General features: G+C 35.3%; 1 long non-coding RNA gene across 1 annotated transcript; it reads right to left on the reverse strand.

Moving 5' to 3' along the window:
• Positions 1-14,516: 14,516 nt before the first annotated feature.
• On the reverse strand, positions 14,517-15,378 carry LOC149627442 (uncharacterized). The gene is made up of 3 exons (XR_016374541.1): positions 15,285-15,378; positions 15,096-15,200; positions 14,517-15,026 (listed from the first exon to the last, which is right to left on the reverse strand). It is a non-coding gene; the product is annotated as an uncharacterized LOC149627442 (long non-coding RNA).
• Positions 15,379-15,839: the final 461 nt, after the last annotated feature.

Here is a 15,839-nt window from a genome sequence, read left to right on the forward strand (position 1 = left end):
ATAATATAATAATTTTACCATTTTTCAGCCAGTAAGCAAATACAGTAAAATCTGATGTTGTAAGAACCCTAAATTGAAGTCAAAAAGTCTCCAGTGTTTCATTGGTGAGAAACCAATAACTAAGTTCAGTTCAATTCCCTGAACTTAGTTCGTTATAGCTTGACTATCCAAGCTACCTAATTTTCAGACTGTATCTTTCTCGAAACATAAGAGTGTTTACTTTCATGCTTGCTCAGATCAGTGAGAACGTCTGTGAAGGAGAGTCGGAGAGACCAAATTCTTCGTCAGCCCTCCCTTTCAAAATCGATACCATTGCTGTGGCTCGATATCGGTGCAACAGAGAAGAAAAAAAATCAGATCATTTTGTTATCGTTTCGGCCAGTATTATGGCCGAGGCTTGGGTGATCTCGTGAGAGCTTACAGTGCCTCAGATCACGTGGCGTCTGACTCTTCAGCTGTGCGCCGAAGTAGATGCGCGTGAGAGCGATATTGGGTTGTGCCGTTATAGTTACCTTCCACCTTCTATCTTTGACTCTCCTTCTCAAACGTCCTCACTGCTCAGATGACTTAAAGCGGATTGGTAATTGACTTTCCAGGAGAAATTTGCTTTCGAATACATTCCCCTTAGGCTGGCTCATTCTTATTCATCCTTCTTTCCGGCCGATATAGCTCTCAACTATGGAGGTTTAGAAATACAATTTAAGCTGTGCTCGCTTGGCTACTTAGAAGGTTTCAATAGTAAGTTATTTTATTCGATAGTCTAGCTACAAATGATTATCAGAAAAGTACTAATAGTTAGTGTTTAAAAAGTGGCTTTTCAGAAATTTCCAAACGTGAAGATGACACAAAGGGAGGGATTAACGACAGTGTTATGTAGCAAATTATTTTTAGTATATAAACCTAAATATAGCATAACTTTAAATCATGCAAATAATTTTCCTGAATTTACATCAATTTTCCAACATCTAAAAGAGATTGCAAGTGTATTTTTCCTATTTTTCAACACTTATGTCAAATTTATTATTGCTAGGAAGAACCACTCTTTAACATGCTTTGTGATGTCAGAATGTCAAGTAAAGGATTTACTTTCACAAGGGGGGGGTTCAAAAGCTTTTGTTACGCAATAAAGCGGTGACAATCATCACTATTGTTACTTCGCTTACAAGGGGGCTTGTTACTCGAAAAATTTCAGGTTTTTAGCGTTACATTTTTTATGAATAGCTACTTGGTAGTGCGGTTTTGAAAATATCCCTCTGGCTTGGGGTAACTGAGAAGACGTAAACAGGCGCTCAGTTTAAATTTAATTCCAAATATTATATTTATGAATTAAGTAGTATTATATTTAATACTTAATGGAATTTCAAGGTGTAATAATAATCTGTTTTCAATTAAAATATACCCTTGAAAAGCTTCAAAGGCACGAACGCCATATTTCAAAGAATGGCATCAAAGTGAAATTACCACTGTTTTGTTCAAGGCTCGAAGGTCGTTAAATTTGCACGTTTCTAAAGAATATCAAATTTCTGAATTTCCTCGTCTATTAAAATTTAGGCCAAGTAGGCTTAGTATAAATTTGGAAGCAATTCTACTTCATTAGAAGTTTACGAGAAAAACGCGTTAAAACTGTTAAAAAGCCTAACAAACAACGGCCTGTCCCTAATTTAATCGTAGGAAGTGAGGTGGAGACGGTGTAAAGTGCAAACCAACGTCGTTTAAAGTTTAAAACGGTTTCGAGAGTTTTAAAAGGGTTTCTTCGTTTAGGCAGATTGCGTAACAAATTTACGATGTTGAACGGTAGCGAGCGAGCGAGAGGGAGTCACCCCTTATACCATAGTCAGCCACGACACCTCGTGCAGGGGATCGAGGAGGAACGGAGGAACGTGATGGAAAACAGGTACACTAATCTCCCGATACGAGTAATCGAAAAAGTCATTTCCTTCTTCCGGCCTCCGAACATCTCGAAATGGGATGCAACCCCAACCGCCGCCGGTCCCAAACTTTCACCATCCCCTCTCCTTCTTTCCATTCCATTCGTTCTCTAAGCCTTGGTCGCCGTGCAAAAACATCATAACTGAAACTACGCTACCTCCTATTCAGATGATTTTAACCACAAAACCGTGTGATCTGAATAACGGGGGTTTTCAATGAATTTAACACTTAGGCTCTATCTCCAAAATGGGACTAATGCAGTTATTGGAAGTGACATATACGAGGACGACAGGGGTTTGAGCTTATAATCTAGTGATTATGAGGATTTTAGCTACACCATGATTTGTCCTTCAAATAGGATATTGAATTGTTTTGTTAAGTCCATTAAGTTAATCCTACTCGTTTCTGACTTAAATAAACATCAACATCGCGCGTATTATTATCAATCAAACTTGTATTATTCATTAAGCGCAAGCATTATGTTTCACTTTCTGAGCTATTTCTAACCATCCTTGCTTTTACGTTTCATGATACCTAATGCCACTTAGTATAGTATACTTGGTTCAAAGTTATTCGCATTACTCTGTGAAATCAATCCGCTTTTTAAAGCATTAACTGAAATGGAAAACAATACTTATTTTTGCAACCAGGGGAAGTACTAAGACAATGCGTCCAACGGCAAACTATATTCGTGAAAATTGAGGAAATGAATATTTCTCGAGCTACATCTCTATAGGAGCAATTGAAGTTTCATCTGAGTCAGTCTGTCTCACTTTGAGAGCATGTCATTTACGATTATTGTAACGGAAATATGCATTATATTCTATAGTTAAACGGGACTGTTGTGGTAAATAACTTCACGGTGTGAAATTCTTAAGTGGTAAATGTCAAAATATGTTCAATAAATTATATGTTATATTTATAATTTCAGTTAATTATTCCCAATTTTTTTTTTTAAATTTTTCTTTCAAAAAATATCGGAAATTTTAACCAAACCCTTTCAAGGCGCGTATAGTTATAAGTAATAGTTTTTTAATTTGTTTTTTTCCTTCACATATATTTTCTAGATTTTATACAATAATTATTACCACTTTTTAATTAAATGTACCAGTGGTGATGTAAATTTTAAAAAAGGATAATTTTTCTATGGGTCTTTTGCTCGAAACATGTAATTTAACTGAGCAGATCAAATGGAATGTTCGTATATTGATTTCTTTATATATCATTTCAAAAATACTATGATAAAAAATTAACCTGTTTTCCTTAAAATTAGATTTTACGATGTACGTTATTTTGGCTTTCGGATAGCATTTCCTCCTCTTTACATCCTTCCTCCTCCGTCTCTTCCTCCTGGCCCGCGGCCAACGGCGCTCCTACTTCCCAACCGTCGTTGAGCAGCCTCGGAGTCAACGACATAGAAATATTTATCGGCCTGAACTATAAGTTTGCCTTAAGGGCACGAGTCCTTCTATAAAGTCGGCGTCAGACACTACGTTTTTGCTTTGCATAAAATCTTCAATTTTTAAACTCGTTGTGTTTACGCACTGTTCACAATTTACGAAAGGTTGGGGCTCGAAAAAGTGTTACTTAATGTCACAAGGAGAGGAGAAGGAAGTAATGAAAGGTTATGTAACATGTAATATTTTAGTACTTCAACCTCATTTATATCATAACTTGAGATCATAAAAGGCGTATTTTCCATTATTTTCATACAATTTTACACAGATTAAGAGATTGCAAGTGTATTTTCACCTATTTTTCCCACTCAAAAAAAAAAAATACATTATTATGGGTAAGGAGAAACACAATTAAGCATTCTGTTTTAAGAATTATTAATTTTATCGCTGTTAAAGAAATAGTAATACTACAAGTTCATCATCACATGTAGAGCATAATTTATAACTGAATTTGATCCCTAAATTGACAAAATTGTTTCAAAATTTACAGAAGATGCGAATTTTATAATAAAAATCCTACGCCGGCGTATTGCGGGTAGGGGTTCTACAGGAGTCCATAGGAAATAAATTGTTCGTTTTACCCCTGAAGGTTCGGCAACTCAAAGGCTTTTGAAAACTACGTTAATTTTACAGGTTAAGGCTCTGTGTTCTCTACTTAATTCAGTATTGGTTTTGAGAATAGAAAATTGATTTCGTAACATCACGTGATTAATGAGTGCGTCGGTCAGCTGGTCGTGAGGAAGAACACGCTTTTGTATATTAGATTGTAGCCATATTGAGCTGGCACGAAAAGCCTTGAAACACAAGTATTCGCTCGATACTCTAAAAATTCGGCATGTCTGACGTCGGCTTAAAGTCAATTCGAGTCTTTTTCCTCGACCACCTCACCTCCATTCCTTTAACCCTCAGAGCCACAACCTAACTCCATCCTATCCCGAAAGCCTTTCTATTTATTTTAGCTGAGAAAGTAAACTGGAAGCTTCTCTCTCTCTCTGGCTTTACTCAGGAAAAGAAGTAAAGGATTTGCCAAGACTCCTATTTCGACTGTACCGTACAACTACGTTATATATTCGGTACTTGATTTTCTTTTTCAGTATTGCGGCCAATTTTAAACGGCAAACCGACTGGTGCTGAAAAGCTGAGGCACATTTGCGAATTTCCGTTTTTTTGCCGTTGTGTACGTCGTGGTATTCGTTCTATGGTGAGCTGATGGAAAGAAGTATGCACTGCTTCAGACGAGTAAAGTTACGTATCCGGACTAAATGGAATTCGGAAATGTGTCGCGTGACACTGTGGCCCAAGTTGAATGACAATAATAAAATTAAAAACCTAACTTTCGATTAATTTCAAGAATTTGGGAACTTATCGTTTAGTAAAATATTAACAGAATTATTTATATAACCGGGATTACATTAATTCTTCTACTTGGAATCTTTAGGTGTCCATAGATCCCATAGTAATATATGATTGACTTAAAACTTTGTTAAATTGCGGGCTCCTCCTTCCTAGCGTTTCATTGACATATATAGGAGAACTTTCGAAATTGTTTACATTCGGGTTCGACGCTCATAGGTCGCAGGAGTCTCGGCACAGGTCACCAGCTACGCCAATATCACGTGGTTTCTTAGTTTAAATACATTATGCATGGCGTCAGGCATTACGGTTTCTACACCTCTTTAATTCGAGATGAAAGGCTCAGAAAATGACCTGCTAAAGATTCCGATAAAATATATGTATTCCTGATATTAACAAAGGTTTTAATATTTTTTCTTGGTTATATTTAGTTCAGGGAATGGTTCACCCATAAACTTTTTTTGCTGTAATCCCTTTAATTACACCCAAAACCAAGATTTCGAGAGTTGAAAAAATTTTACATTAAGTATATTTTAAATTAAATCAGAAAAACTAATTGCATTGAGGACCCTATAGCGCCTGTATGGTGCTTTTCCGCAAAGCCAGAGAGAGTGCGATACGTCACTCTCATATATTAATTCAGTCCTCCATCTTATTGGCCGAGGTATCTATAGGACAAGCTTCTACTAAAAAGTAAACTCGACTATTACGCGGTTGAGCGCTAGACCGGCGACAAGGTACGTTGGCAGCGCCCGTAGAGAGAGCCGTAGTCAAGCCCGTAGCAAAGGCCTAGCTAGTACGCTAGCGAATCGTGGCATATCGTAACCATTTTAATGCACTATAAGGGTACTTACAGTGATCGGGAACAGTATAAAAACTAACCGCACACCTAGAGTTAACACTGACAGTCTTTTATAATACAACTTGGCATTTTGGCTATTAATTTTGATACAAATTGATCAACGAAACGACTAACGACGAGAGCTAAACATACTTGGCCCCCTCATTACCTGCTTTTAAACTAGGACTAAGAAAATTCCTCAAAATTTAATATTAAATATTTAGTCCCGAACCCTCCTCCCTTCATGTCCAACTACTATTACCCGGAGCTGTAAGGTTTATTGTAAACCCTAGCTCGTCATCCCACACGGAGCAAAAAAAAAAAAACAAAAAAACTTGAAGACGAAATTGTCAGACACAAAAAAAAAACCGACCGAAATTCTTCTGCTTGGAGTGCTAAAATCTCATTGGCTAAACGCTATTTAAACCAGCCAGTCATCTGGCAGGTCTGGAAAAGCACGACAGTGAAGTTTAGAGATAGGGGTTAAGGGTTTTGTCCATATAAAATTTTATTTTAATTATAAAATGAAAACTATCGCTATTAATTTAATTTCAGTAGTACCACTATCTTTATAAAAGTACTATTGACGCTAAGAGACAAAAAAATTTATGGGTGAACCATTCCTTTCAGTTTTACCTAAAAGTCACTAATGAGATTTTTTCATCAATTTATAAATTTCGAATTAAAAAATCATAAATAAGGTACATTGGAAGTAAATATTACCTTACTGAAAAAATGTGTACGTCATGTGGTAGATATGAATCTCACTGGGCTACAACTCACTGAACACTCTTCAATAAGGACTGCCAGGTTTGATCATTGTCTTCAAATATTAACCTGAGCAACTCAGGACGAACTAAAATATCATAGTATATGACATTAATTATGAGTTTTAAAAAACGGCTTTCGATAAAAGGCAACGATTTCGCAAGTGTAATAAATATGAGAATTTCCTCCGTTCAATTCATCTTCATGTGGGAATTTTTAGGGGTTAAATGAAATATCATCTGTTTATTCGACTTATCGCTAACATTCGTGTAATTGTCAATTCAGAATTAGAGTTGATGTATATGTAGAATCGTAAACTTCTTAAGTTAGAATAATCGTGTCAGTAAGGTAGAGTCTTATTTCCTGCTTGGCTTAAGAGGTTCATATTAATATTAAATTTCAAAATATTCTCCTAACTTTCAGAAACATATTTAATAATTTAATTTTCATAAAGTTAGTATATTCAACATATTTTAAGATAGTTGTCCATTAATCAATCCCAAGGTACAGCTGAGCTTAATTTAGTATCTATTTTGTTGAAAATATTACTTCCCAATAACATTATTGTTTTATATAAAAATTATTAAAAGGAAAGTTTCTCCAGTTGCCAGGTAAAACTAGTTTTAAAGTGATGTAAGTGCCTGGGCGTTATCCTGCCAATGGGGTTTTTTGTGATTTTTCTAATTTAGACTTCAAATCATAAATCATTCAGCAAGTCTATTTAGCAGAAAGAATTGAGTCTCTAGGTTCATAAATAAGTAATGTTATCTTACGAGTTAAAGCAGCGTTGATCAAGTCTACGTGACTTGCATCAAATTCACTAACACTTCAGATTTAACATGAACGATTCATACACCCACAGCCTTACGTAATGTATCAAGTATTGCCTATACAATGTGGATCAGATAATACTAACACTTATTTTGAATAGAATATCGGTGTACCATACTTGTAAAATCAGACCCTGAATACGTAATTCAGGCTTTAATCGCAGTTTCATAAGTCTGCCGCATTTTCATATCGATTATCTTCGCGACATTTTACTGATAATATGTGTTGAACTTATCTGTTGAACACTGGATATTTAAACACGTAGAACTTTTCTTTTAAATTCTCTTTTTAAGATTTAATCGAGAAACAATCGCGTTACTTTTATTATGTCTTCAATACGGTACTGGTGTTTCTTTCAAGGACTCTTTCCGGATAGAGAAATTTGGAGAGTGGCTTCTAAGATATAGGCAAATACACGCTCTCTCGGAAAGGGAGAAGTTTGCAAAAGCAGAAAGCAAACGAAAAATAGTGAAGAGAGCCCGAGAAGAGAGAGTAAGCAAACTATCCTAGCCCTGTAGGCCACTTATGGGAGCACTTTTCGCTCAGCCACTCGACTAACCGCGCTTTGCATAAAATCGATCCTCGTACATAAAATTTCTAACGTTTTAGAGGCTGTGGGCGCCTTTTTACCCTTTCTCAGGACAAGAGTCTCTTTTTTCCGTATCCGGAGTATATTATTGGCGAAGAGCCTGGTTTGATCTTTTTCTAAAGCTCATCGGGGATAGAAATTGCCCCATTAAGGCAGCAAGCCAATCTAGACCACGTGAAAAAAAATCCACCTTTCCGACCAAAAGGTAATTGCGTGCCCGAGGGCTTCATCCGCGGTCGGCATCTATGTTATCAAACAAATTTCCTTTTACCATTCCAATACACCAAGGACATATCCTGTTACAAAAGTACTTCCCAGAAATGTGTTAGTTGCCGTACACTTAGCTACTACGTTTATACTGGCCGACAAAATGTTATATAGCCTTCGCGGGTAAAGACCAGAAAAAGTAATAGATGGAACGATTGAAGTTATTACATATATTGAAAATTTTAAGTTTAGAGGTATGATTATGAAACATCAAATAAATAGGAAAATAGCTTTTCTTTTTTTTTTTTGGTTTTTTCAACAAAATTCCATTTGCCTTAGATATTTTTATCTTGAAATTTGCATTATTTTCAAAAAGATATAACGGAGTATTAATTTTACATTCATTTTTTTATAATAAAATTTTGTTATATTAATTAAAATTACAGTAAAATATTACAAAATTACCCTGTTAGGAATTTTCGTTAAACAACTCACTTATACGGCCATGGATCCAAAGGTTCCCATTTTTTGTGTCGAAAATTCAAAATGAAGTTATTAATCGATAATGAAAATTGGATAAAAGAGATAATAAACGTTTCGTTATAAATAATTTTGGCATCATCTTAAAGAATGCGACACCGATAACTCGTTGACTTGCGGTTTTGCGATGAACACACTAAAGAGCAAACGTCAATTTCGAAACATAAGTGAACACGGACAAGCGGCAGCCTGTGTATCTATTTCATTATTGGGCCTTGTTTTTACTATCTCAATGCATTGAAAACGAATAGTAGATGAAATTGAACGCCATTATCCCTTCTCTAATCAGCAAATTTTTCTTCCAAGAGTTTCAATGGACAGCTAGAGGTAAATTTAAACGATGTCTCACGTGCTTGATATATTTAGTAAGGCTTGGGTACGAACTCTTTCAAAAACAATGCAAAATTCCATAGTAAAATATTTTGGGAAAATGAAATTTTTGGTAATAGAAAAAAACGAAGACGAGGAGTGTTTTCAAATATTTGATGTTTTATTATCATGTCTCAAAACTGAAAAATTTAAATATCCGGTAACTCAGTTATTCCATTTTCTTATCTTTTTTTTACTTTTTCAAGGCTTTTTCCAGTAAGACAATTTTATTAATACCTGTTCCTTCCGCCCTAATTTTTATTAAGTTTGCCTAGAAAGTATTGCATTTTTAATCGTGCACTGAACAGAATTGGAGGAAGATATATTTTTTATTAATTTCTTTACAAAATAAATATACACTTTTGCAAAATATCGTTAAGGCACCTTTTCGAAAATGTCAATATTGTTTATATTATTTGCTTTCTTTTAAATTAATTTAGCACAAATCTTTTGAACAATTTTTTTTTATAATTTTCAATAGATTTAAAAAATACCATATTCATATTTTCGTCGCGAATCCGTTAGGAATCAGAGCCCTCTTCAGTTTATCAAGATTGAGAGATGAATAAGCCTCGTAAGATTCAGTAAGTGCATGAAAATTCTTGCAGCGTGCTCCAAAATTCTTAAGATGTTTTTTTCAACTCCCCATAGTTTAATTAGTTCGAAAGCAGTGGTATTAGATTGGCTCAAGTCAAGTTGCATTGCACCGACTTTATTTATAATAAATTAAACTATTGGAAGGATCTCTTTGAAACTTTAACCATGTATATTTTGAAACCGTAAACTCAACACAAAAAAATATTCAGTCAAACACCACCCGTTCATTAAAGGGACGATCAGCATCAGGCCTTATCTAAGGAAGGTACCGCTCCCTTATAATATCGATTGCATATATATGTGAGTTATAATCAAAACCAATTTATCTTAGTGTCTTCAAATGCTGCGATCCTATTTAGGTTCCCAGCTTAATTTACAAGATATGTCCAATCTGAATAAAATTGAATAGTTCGTTCGTTACTTCTGTGACTATTTCTGAGCTAAAATTCACAAACTTGGGTGGTTAAACTAGTAAATAGTTCAAATCCCCTATAAAGTTCAAAGAGTTCTTAAAACCTACCATTGATTTAAATATTTTGCTCGTTAAGGTGGTAGTAGCACCAAAAATCTAAATTATCTTATTTAATTTTAGTAATAGAACTTGCTGTGTAAAGATTTCTGTCGATTCACGAAAGAGAACGTCATATTTTCTTTATCGTTTTTGTCGAATCAACGGGCTATAATTCCGGCGAAAACCCTGTTTGATAATTTTTGCACGCAAGGGTGAATATCTCTTAAGGATATTTTGAAGTAAAATTTTGAATATCCTAAAGACAACTTCTATCGACCACGTAATTAACATTTTAGAGTAAGTCTATGAAGTACGTCACGCATCGTTAAGGTTTAATACGACCAACTATTTGGTTCAATTTTGCTATCTATATGTTTTCAAGCCAAGTTTTTAAAAGATGAGACAAATATTTCATACCCCTAAACTTCGTATTCATGAAGATGTAAAAGTAACTTTTAATTGATATGGTTACGGTTTGTCACGATAAAATGCATAGAGATGAGATGTTTAGTCCCTTCGCCACAGCTAACTGACGGCACCCCATGTTAACTATTACAGTTAACCACGGCAAGATTCTATGGAAGAGATCAACCGAGTAACACCGCGGGGAAACATTTTACAAGTGGAGAGAGAACTAACAAACTCAACTCAGAAAGGTTTCACTCCCAAGTGCCACACTATCCGAACATTCGACTCTTGTTTCGAGGATAAAGTACTGACCAAGTGACGCCACCACATAAAAAGAAGCGAAAGACAATTACCTTCATGGTGAAACTACTAATCCAACTGAATTTTAACAAGCTGCATGTTAAAATTTAAAAAGCGAGCATGAGGTAAAAATTTCTTTACTAGACGCCATACCTCCAGTTCTGAGCGATCTAATAAATATTAACTTCACAGTAGGACTCGCAGCAGACAGCTTAAGTCTTTGGAAGGAAAGTTATCCTCTAGCACCATGCCTAAACCACCGCACCATCGCGCGCTTCGGAGGAGGAGTCTATTTACCCTTTTTTGTGGCTTCAACTAGAGTTCGTTCTGGTGGAGTCACCAAACAAGTGTTTAAAACGTCGAAATCGGAATGATAGGGATAAAAAGCTTCGAACGTACGTTTTCCAGTCGTCATGCATTGCCAAAGCTATGCTAAAGTGACCTTGAAAGAGTAATACTCGTGCAAGGAGGGATTCTCCCCCGCGCGAGTAAAAAATAGTAGTTTTCCCCGACATATTTTGGGAGGCTAAAAACGTAGTAGAGTGTTCTGGTGGTGATCGAAGATAAAGGGTAGTGATTACTACCGTACAAAGAAAGTATCCGATTTAACAAGAAACAGTTCTGTTAAAAGCGCGTTTCGGGTCGAGTCGCTTGATAAACTTTGGAATCAATTCTATTAAAATTAATGGGGGGAAATCTGGACTGTGGGAGTAGCGCTACGTCCGTCTCAAAGATAAAAACGACTCGTGAGATAAAAGCCTCCCCGACCATCGTCGATCTATATTTTAGCGAAAGGTTCTAAAAAAAAAGACAAAGTAAAAAGGCTCTCACTTTCGCCTTCTCTTACTTTATATATCCTTGCGAGAACTATCTTTCGGTTCCTCTACTGTAGTACGGCCTAGTTTTATACGGTACTTCAATAAACAAGCGCTGAATGGAAGTTATAGAAAAGAGCTCTCGCAGTTATAGCTTTTCTATATTTCTTGGCCTTTATTCGCCGCCACGGGAAGGTTGGGGTGCTAGGGTGATTCGCAGCTGTGAACCGGGCAATTTAGCCAGGGTTTTCGCCTCGCTTCCTTTAGCCCTAGCTATAAGTGTTTATTACTAAAACGGGGTTTCTCTATCCCAGATTTTTATAGAGATATGGTTCGTGTTCTTTCAACTAGAGAGTGCCAAAGAAATAAACTTATACTTTTTCAATGGGAAGATTCTCCTTACTCGTGACCATGCTAAGGAATCCTATTATACCAAGTTTAAAGTGTCGGTGGCAGTGTTGCCGAAAGCAGCTTCAAACAGAAATTTTTCGAAATGCAGGAATGAATAATCGTTTACATTACTCCAACTCACTGCCCAATTAAACACACTATTTTAAATATCTTTCTAACTCTATGTATAAAATTTTTACCTTCGTCGCCTTGTAAAATAAGACGAGCCTCATTTTTAACACCTACTTGCCATTATTTCTACTCAAAGTTACATTTTGACAATGATGTTACAGTTTTATTTCCTGAATAGTGTATTTACCCTTAGTGACGAATATACTCATGAATGGTAAGAATTCGCATTGTTCATTGTCACAAGAAAAATGAGTAGTGTTGATCAAATGTGCCAATTGTATTTCTGTATAGAACGTGATTTTACAAACAATATTAGGTACTACGCAAGCGAGATCCATCAATCTCTTTTCAGTATTGACGTAATAAATGGGGCATGTTTTTTCATTCTTATAAGTCCTTTATTGTAGAGTGGAAGAGAATGAATTTAAATTCGCATACGGAGGCACTAATGACTTTAAACTAGAGCTAATCTTAATCAAGTAAGTTGACCTCTTCATTGTAATATCGTCGGTACACATCGAGGGGGTAGACGCTCTGGATGTCTGTGTACACCTGAGTTCAAAGGAGTTCAGCTTTGACAGTACATTGAGTTCAAGACATATTTTATACCTGAGTTCTCAATTGTCCACCCGCTCGGTTCACATTAATGTCATAGCCCTTCCAGTTAACTTCTTTGCTAATCTTGTTTTGCAAATGTAAAAAGCATGATGTTTTTTTTTGTTTGTTTTTTCACGGCTTCGAAGTTCAAAATAACTATACATAAATTGGGCAGGCTTAATCACTAGAGGCTCTTGGACCCAACCTTGTGCAACTACATCACTCCACTTCTACAAACCTTCCATTTTGTGTTTCTGATAGCAACCACTCAGTTGGGAAAGTTGGTCAAATTCGGTAACAAAATGTGAATGTGCATAAAGAGTACCAACAAGGAAACCAAACCAATTTCTCAATATATAATGTTTGATACGGTCCCTTTAAATTCCTTTAAAGTTAAAAGAAAAATATATTTTCATTTTATTTTGGGTAACCCCTTTTAGAATAAACGAGAATATCCTACTATCTTATACAACGTCTATAATATAAGAAGGCGAATCTACCAGAGACCTAGAACATAAAGGGATATTTCACAAAAGTCGATTTCTATATATTTTTTTCGTTTTTCTTTTTCTTTGGGTTTTGGTTCTTCCCATATATACGAAACATCCTTCATGGGAATAGTTGCCGTTTTTTTATAAAGTTAGTGTTTTTTATCTTCCTGTATTCCTTGGTTAAAGAAAGAGAAGTTCCCATTGGTATACTGGTGTTCAGGAGCACTTGGTATCTTGGTATCTACTTTTGGGTGTTATTCGGTTGTAACGTCTCGAGGAGTTAAATAGTTCTTAAGTAATATTAACCTGTACTAAGTTATTTAAATATCTATATAATTAACCTTATCTTATCTTGAATGAACCAAAAATAAAATAAAATGGCTTTGATCTCCTTATATCCGTAAACGGAAGCGAAACTGGCTAGCCCATACATTATTAAGAATTCATAAGCTACTATCATTGGTTATTTTGTACATTTCCTGGCCTATGGCCTTCAGTAACTTGTTAATAGACGGAAGCACATTCTAGAAAACGTCAATATTAAAGGGAATGAGAAGCTTCGTTTGAAAAACCTTTGATTTATACAACAAAAGATATGATTAATTTCCGTGGATTCAAAAATATCAAGCTTTTAATTCTCCGATTTCTGGTAACATGCATTTGAAAATGCTTCATATGAAATTATTTGAAATCCACTTTTTATGAAAGGCTGAAGCGTTTCCCGTAGGCCGACGTCACAGATATATTTTTCACGTGAGATGGTGCCACTCTCTCTGCTATCAGACCCAGAATTGAGACTGGTGAGAAGCTCGAGACGCGTATAGGATTCCGGCGCTTTTTTTCCCCACGTCAGAGTGATGTCGAAAAACGGCCGAACAAGCTCGACAAGACAAAATTATTTATGGATTTTAAAAATAGTAACTTTGGTTCAATTATATTAAAAAACTTGATATTTTGAAAGTAGAGACTTGAACGTGTAATATAATACCACTTTCTTGGTAAAATATGATATGGAATTGTAAATTCGCATTCCCTTTAATATTAAAAAAGTTCCCTTACATGCATGATTTAAATGTCTGTCTTCTTAATATCTTTGATACGATTTTAGTAAAAAGTTTTTTAAGACGAAAAGTAGTCAACTCTTCTTCATAAAATGTGATGTGATAACTTCTAAGAATTAAATAGTTAATATTTGTAGTTATTTAGAATACGCCTTAGATTCAAGGGGATACAACTAGAAAGAAAACTCCACTTTGGTTATATATCTCTTACTTAGAGATGTGAAATTACGGTAATTTTTAAAAATGGTAATTTACCGGGTAAATTACCGATTAAAATTTCGAAATTACAAAAATTACCGTAATTTATGGTATTTTATGTTTTAACTGGCTTGTTACCGCGGTAATTTTGTAATTTACCGGTAAATTACCATTCTAAAATTACGGTAAGATATAAATCTGTAATTTACGCGGTCATTGGTAAATTACCGGTAATTTACGGACGGTAAATTACAGACTCAAATCTCTACTCTTACTTAAGTATAAATAACCATATCTTTAGTAATTTGACATAACCACGCTATAAAAGCTGAGCATAAAATTTAAATGAGCACCAGCCACAAGCGGCCAACAACTACTGATCTAGTAATCTAGCGCCTTTGTTATATTTCATATGATAGATGTCGCTGTATGAGCATGATTTCAATGACTATAGCCACCGCGTTACTACTCCTCCTTTGGTAGCATTACGAAGTGCGTCTGAACACGAGTATACATCTTTCCTACCATAGTTTCCTTCATCTTTCGGGTCCAAAAAAAGGAAAAAGAATAACAATTTCATTTTGTTTCAACGGGTAATTCTTTCCCCGGGTCGAAATAGGGTGCTCTTTGAACCAAAAATTCCTAGAGGAAACCATAAAGTAAAATAAGCTTTTCTCTTTAAAGTACGAGATCTAGTAGGAAAGAGAAAACCTTATCCGGCTACAATATAGCGAAACGCGTTCCTAGTAATGTATTCGCGAGAACTTTTCGGTACACAAAGTCCTTCTCTCTATCCTTTAGTTTAAAGAAAATCTTCTGTAAAAAGAAAAAAGAAAATCAAATGTAAAAAGAGCAAAGAAGAATGATGAGAAATTCTCAATTTTGGTTTTCGAAACGTACGAAATTGGTCGGCCGTATTTCTAGTGGGTTTTTGTTTTGTGTCGTCTGCTACAATTAGACAGGCCATGCTGCAAGTTAAAGGCTTACAAACGTGTTTACGGCTTCATTACTTTGGTTGCGAAATAAATATTAATATTATTATTATTATTAAACAGGAAACAAATCATTTAGCTGCTAAATCCATATTTACTAACCAAACTGCCACCTTTGAACCAGAAGACAGCTTAATACTTTGACCTTTAGTCTTGAAAATATCGATTTTTCATCCAGAATGATGTTTTCCCTCAAATAAATATATGACGAAGTAGTGACGTCGCACAAACACTAAAACAAGCTGGAGGGTGCTGACATACTTTGCGAAATCATCTATTGTATATGTCCTAGCAATTTATTCGTTTAAAACGATGTAACCTTTGATATGAACAAAAACACGATTTTCAGTAGTACAGTTGTGCATTATGTAAACGATCTCAATGAAATATATTTATAATTTTAACAACAAATTTAAAATTTTTCTTTGAAATATCACCGCACAGCATTTGGGAAGCCGTGCTC

The sequence above is a fragment of the Phalangium opilio genome, unplaced genomic scaffold (genome assembly GCF_054372755.1).
Source record: "Phalangium opilio isolate 3A_F unplaced genomic scaffold, DU_Popi_V2 ptg000105l_1, whole genome shotgun sequence".
Classification (NCBI taxonomy): domain Eukaryota; kingdom Metazoa; phylum Arthropoda; class Arachnida; order Opiliones; family Phalangiidae; genus Phalangium; species Phalangium opilio.